Source organism: Numenius arquata, chromosome 20 (genome assembly GCF_964106895.1).
Source record: "Numenius arquata chromosome 20, bNumArq3.hap1.1, whole genome shotgun sequence".
Taxonomy (NCBI): domain Eukaryota; kingdom Metazoa; phylum Chordata; class Aves; order Charadriiformes; family Scolopacidae; genus Numenius; species Numenius arquata.
Genome location: NC_133595.1, coordinates 1,114,552 through 1,120,866, shown reverse-complemented (window position 1 = coordinate 1,120,866; position 6,315 = coordinate 1,114,552).

Genomic DNA, 6,315 nt, shown 5'->3' with positions numbered 1-6,315 from the left:
CTGCGCGGGGAGATCGGCAAACGGAGGTGCTCAGTGGCTCGGGGTCGAGGAAGAGGAGGAGGAAGGAGGGCGAGGAAGGAATACGCACCCTCTAAAGCCGCCTCCTCCTCCGGGGAGCTAAATCCCAAACGGCTCCGGGGTAGCAAAGCGCTAAACAAACGCCGGAGGAAGGTTATGGAAAGCGACGCAGCCAGAGCCAAAAGCTGAGCGAAGCCCGAACCCGCCTCGCTTTCCCCCGGGGCCGGGTTGTGCAACCTCCCCTTCAGCCTGGAATAACGCCGGTTCCTCCTCCAACGGCTCCTGGCCCCGAAACGGGGCGAGGGACCCCCCCTGTGCCCAGGAACCCCAGCGTGCCGGGGACCCGAGAAAGGCTGGTAGCGGAGAAAATGGCTTTTCACCCCGAAACTACCGGCTTGCTCGCGCTCCACGCCCTGTCTGTGAACCGTGCGCACCCCAAAACACCCCGTGGGTCCCTCTGAGCACCTAAAGGTGACAGCACCTTGAATTTCGGCTACCAATGGGCTCCCTCCTGGCTCCTTGGGCCCCGGGGCGTTATCTTGCGCCGGTGCCCGGCTCTTATCTCATCGCCCAGCAGAAAAACAAGGGGAAACCTCACCGGTTGGCAGCTGGCCCTTATCGTGCCACCGCCGTTTCCTTCCCCCCTGGCATGGCCCTGCCACCCAGACAGATTGTCCCCCGCCGGGGAAAACAACCCTCCGCTCGCCGCCGAGGGGGTGAGCACCCCAAAACCCACCCTCACCCCTGCCACCGATGGGCCGAGCGGCGCCGGTCACATCCCTTCGTCCCCCCCATGCAGCACAGGGTGGGGGTTTGCACCCATCCCAATGTCCCCCATCCTGCTGGCATCATCCCCAAAGGGACACTGAGCTGATCCAACCCAGCACAGCCGTGCCTCAGTTTCCCCTGGCAGGAAGGTACACGCAACGAAAGTGCCAGTTCTCAGCCCCCTCTCTGGTAATGGCCTTCCTAACCCTCCCCCTCCCCCCCCCCCCCGCACAATTAATAACAAATCCCATCCTCCCCCCGGATCCCTGATCGCAGCCGGGGTTTAATTCGCCACGAAACCCACCCGGGGAGGAAAAAGGGTTAAAAGAAAAAGTCAGTTTCCCCCCTCGGTTGTGCAAAAAGCTCAGTTTCCAGCCCCAAAATCTCCCCCAGGTGCCCGCCTCGACCCTGCAAATCGCTGGGGGGGGAAAAGCTTTAACTGCAAGATTTTATCGCTAGTGAAATCTGGTTTTATATTATATTTTTTTCCGTCCACTTTCACTTTTCCCCCCTTGTTTTCGCACTTTGCGCATGGCTGAAATTCGCAGCTCCAGGCACAAATCCCCGCTCGCGTGGGGGGGTCCATGAAGCCCCCCACTGCTCCAAAGCACCGAATTCCTGGAGTCCCAGCTTTCAGCCAAGGTTTTCACTCTGTTTCCTGAGGAAATGAGGTTTTTTCGGCGATCCCCCACCCCCCCTGCCTGCCCCAGCCTGAAAACAGCAGGAAAAAGAGAAATGGGAGAAAAAAAAAAATCCACCCACTTTTTTTTTTTTCCTTTCACTAGGGATGTGCTGGCTCAACCCTGTATTAGACATCAGGGAATCCAAGCTGAGCTTGAACACCCCACCCCACCCCCCCCCAAAACACCCCCGGGGGGCACCGGGATCAACCCCCAGCATCCTTAATTTCCTTAATTTGGGGGAAATTGGGTCCGGGAGGTATTTTTAGCACCCTAAACCCTCCTCCCCCCCCCCTTTCCCCCACATTGGGGGCATCGGGGCAAAGCAGCACCCATGGGTGCCCCCCACCCCTCGCTGCTCCCCAGCTTGCAAAGTGGGAACAACCCTTTTTTTTTGGGTCAAAACAGGGTGGGTTTTGTCCACACACCCCCACACCCCGCTCTGTTTGTTTAAATCACAATAAAAACCACATTTCCCCAGCTCCGACCGGGGCGGGGGGGGCACCCACGCTTTACCCCCCCCCCCCAGCCGAGGGATTTTTCCCCCCCCTTTATAACTTATAAAAGTCTTCACAGGGCCTTAAATCGCCTGGTTTTCCCCCAAATCGCTCCTTCGCCTTAAAAAAACAATAAGCCCCAAGTGTTTTGAGCCCGCAGCCGCCGAGGAAGGTACCGGAGGTGGGTGGGAGGGGGGCACCCATCACCCTTCTCCCCCCTCACCCTCTCCTGGGGTGCCCCTCAGCCCGGTATCGCGGGGGGAAGGGGAGCCCCTCACCCCGGTATCGGGGCGCCGCCGCCGGTTCCTTTCAATTCCCGCCCGGGCGCCATTTCGGAGCAACCACCACCGCGATCGCGGGCGATGCTGTTTCTGTTCCTCCCTCCCCCCTTTCACCTCCCTCCCCCCCCAGTTTCACCTCGAGCCCCCCCAAATCACCCCCGCACCCCCAAACCCCCGCCGAACCCAGCAGCGCCAGCCCAAAGCCGCCCCCCCCCCCCGCACCCATGGGTGCCCCCCGGCACCTCCACGGCCTGCAGGCAGCACCCGGCGGGACTCAGCCGGGTAATTAGGATGCTCAGGGGGTAATTAGCAACGCCTGGTGTTCATTAGGGGCCCTGGCGTTAATTAGGGGTGATGTGAAAGGGGGTGCTGGGAAGGGGGGGGTTTGGGGGGGACCCAGTTTTGTAGGGAGCCCCGGCAGCAGAGAAATTAAAAAAAAATAAAAAAGCCTAAAAAAGGAACAAAAACCGGTTAAAGTTTGCCAAAAAAAAAAAAAAAGGGGGGGGGGGGGAGGAGGGCGGTTTACAAACAGCCCCCCCAAAAGTGAGTGCTGCTGGGGGGGCACCCCTGCACCCCTCTGCTTACAGAGGGAAACCCAGTGCAAATCCCCGCGGGTTTGGGTCAAGAGCTGGGTGCTGGGGGGGGCGCCCACTTTGGGGTACCCCCCCCCACCCCGGGGACCCGCTGGCAACAAAGCAAATCCGGCTCGGGGGAGTGATGGGGGGTGATGGGGGGGCACCCAGGGGTGCTGTGGGGGTGGGGGCGTTGGGGGTTTAAGGGGGGTGCCCTGTGGGTGCAGTGGGGTTCCCTTGGGGGGGTGCATGGGGATTCCATGGGGGGGGTGCAATGGGGTTCCTATGAGGGTTCCATGGGGGGGGGTGCAATGGGAGTCCTACGGGGGTGCAACGGGGGATCGTATGGAGGTCCCTTCGGGGGTGCACGGGGGTCCCCTGGGGGGGGAAATGAGGGTCCATGGGGATGCGATGGGGAACCCCACGGGGGTCCCTTGGGGGGCGCAACGGGGGATCCCACGGGGAGCGCGAGACGCATCCCCCGGGAGACGCATCGCCCCGCGCCCCGGTTCGACCAGGTCACCCAGACCCGACCCCCCCACCCCTTTCCCCCCGAATTTGGGGTGCCGCCTGGCCCTCCCGCACCCCCCCCCCCCCCTCAACTCACCATGGCTGCCCCCCCCGCTCCCGCCGGCCTCGGCCCCCCCCCCGGGGCGGGCTCCGCTGAGCCCCGGCGCAGCTCGTTACGCGGCGGAGGGTGACGGCGGGTGACGAGCAAAGGCCGTACCTGGGCTGGGAAACCAATGGGGCCGGCGGGGGGGCGGGCTCCTCCCCCGCCTCCTTTAACTCTTTCGGGGGGCCCAAACCTCGGTTTGGGGGGTCCCTGTGTGTGTGTGTCGTGTCCCGTCCCCCCTCCCTCTCCCCCAGCTGCTGAGAGCATCCCCCCTCCCTCCCCCGTGTAAATCACAGCAGCTCACTCGCCGGAGCAGGGATGCGGCGTTTTCGTGCAAGCGTGCAGTCGTGCGAGCGTGCAAGGGCTCAGCTTGCCAGCGGGCAACGCTGCGAGGGCCCAAGCGTGCAAGCGCGCGGGGGTGCATAGGGACAAGTGTGTAAGCGTGCGAGGAAGGCTGCAGGCGCACCCAAGCACGCTCGCGCACAAGCAAGCGGTTTTGCGAGCCGCCAAGCACGCGGTTGTGCAAGGGGGGGGGGGGCACGCGTGCAACGTCGCGAGCGTGCGGACAGGCGACTGCGCGAGCGTGCAAGCGCACAATCGCGTGCAAGCGCACAATTGTATTCAAGCAGGCGAGCACACCGTTGCGCGGGTGTGCGTGCACCCGGTTGTGCAAGACTGCAAGCGTGCAAGCGTGCAATAGTGCAAGTTTAAAAGCGTGCAAGGGCGCAAGCACGCTCCTCGGGCTGCAGCCTTGCACACCCCCCCCCGTGTGTTTCACGGCCCCTCGCAGGGTTTTGGGGTTCCAGCCTGGCCAGGTTTGTGCACGCGGCCTCACAGCGAGGAGTTCCCCAGATTGCGGCTTTCCATGCACCGGGCTAACGAGCTTTTTAATTAGCTTTCCATCACCCACAGGCACCCACAGCTACGTTGCATGTAGGGTGACAGGGATGGGGAGGGGGGGGAGACACGGTGCCACCACCCCGGACCCCTGTGACACACCGGTTGGCTGAGCACTGACACGCTCGTCTCACTGATGGAGCTACAAAGCTCTTGGCTGGGCTGGGAAAGCGCCGGGGGGGAGGAGGGGGGGGGGAGGGGGGCTGCAAAGGGGAGGGGGTGGGAGGGGGGGGGAGGTTCCGGAGGGGTTTGGGGGCCTGCAGGAGCCGTGCCCGTCCCCGTGGCGTCGGGGCGGCGTCGGGGCGCCCTTGGTGACACCCCGGAGGTTTCGGGGGGCGGATTTTTGGGCTGAGATCGCCACCTTCTGGGAAGCCACCCAGGGCTCCACGGGGCCCCACGGTCCCCCACGACGGGGAAACTGAGGCAAGAGGGGACCCCCCTCCTACTCCATCACACGCACACTCCCCCCCCCCCTCAAAACCCACGCTCGTGCCGCTGGCACGTTTTGGGTGAAAATAATGCAAAATCCGTCAAAACGCATATCTACCCCACCCCCTCCCCCGGGGTTGCACCCCACTTTCCCCCACCCTGCGTGGGGAGGAGAAAGGGGGGTTGCTCAGCACCCACGCCCGCGCTTGGGTGCACCCCAGTCCTCCCAGTCCTCCCAGTAAAACCCGGCAGAGGGCACCAGTAAGCCCAGTTTGTGGCCTTTTTCTCTCCCCCCCCCCCCCCCTCCCTTGCTGGCAGCGGGGGGAGGGTGGAGGAAGGGGAGGAGGAGGAGGAGGCGAAGGCCGGGTGCGGGGGGGATTTAAGGGCTCGCTGTCCCCCCGGCCCGGCCTCCTCCCGCCGCCCAGGAGGGACGTGGGTGTCGGGACCCAAGTTTGTGCGGGTACGTGTGTGTGTGTGTGTGTGTGTGTGTGTGTGTGTGTGTGTCCCGGCGGTGAGGAGCCCCCCCCCGGGGACCACCGCTGCCACCCCCGGGGGAGCAGGGGGTCCCTGGGGAGCGGGGGGGGGGGGGGGGCGTGTGGGTGCGGGGGGTGCAACGCGGGGGAAGGGTGCGATGGGGATGCGGGGGGTGGGATGGGGACGTGGGAGTGCAACAGGGACACGGGGGTGCGATGGGGACACGGACATGCGGTGGGGACACGGGTGTGCAACCGGGACACGGGCACGGGGTGGGGACACAGGTGGGTGATGGGGACACAGGTGGGTGATGGGGACACGGGTGTGCAACAGGGACACGAGTTATGTGATGGGGTGCACGATGGGGACGCGAGTGTGCGATGGGGACACGGATGTGCAACAGGGAGACGGGTGTGCGATGGGGACACGGGCATGGGGTGGGGACATGGACACACAAGCAAGGACGTGGACTTGTGATGGGGACACAGGCGTGTGGTGGGGACATGGGTGTGCAACGGGGTCAGATGTGCAACAGGGACACGGGGGTGTGATGGGGACGTGGACACACGATGGGGACACAGGCTGGGGATGGGGACAGGTGTGTATGGGGACATGGAGGCACAGCGGGGACAGGGGCATGCACTGGAGATGGGGACATGCGATGGGGACATGCGATGGGGACATGCGATGGGGATGCAGATGTGCAACAGGGACATGGGCATGGGATGGGGACGCAGACGTGATGGGGACACACGGTGGGGACACTGGGACGCAGTGAGGACATAGGCTGGAGGGTGGGGACACAGACATGGGATGGGGACATACGTGTGATGGGACACGGGTGCACAATGGGGATGTGGGCATGCGATGGGGACCCCCACGTGCGACGGGGACAGTCATGATGGGGACAGGGACACGCGATGGGGACCCATCCACGTGATGGGGACGCTGCTGTGCCACACGGACATGGGGGGGCCGTGCCACCGTCCCCCGGCCCCGGGTTGGTGCCAGTGAGGTGACGCCCCACGGGACCAGTGGCCAGGGATGGGGGGGGGGAGCTGGCGCATCCCCAGGTGGTCACATCGG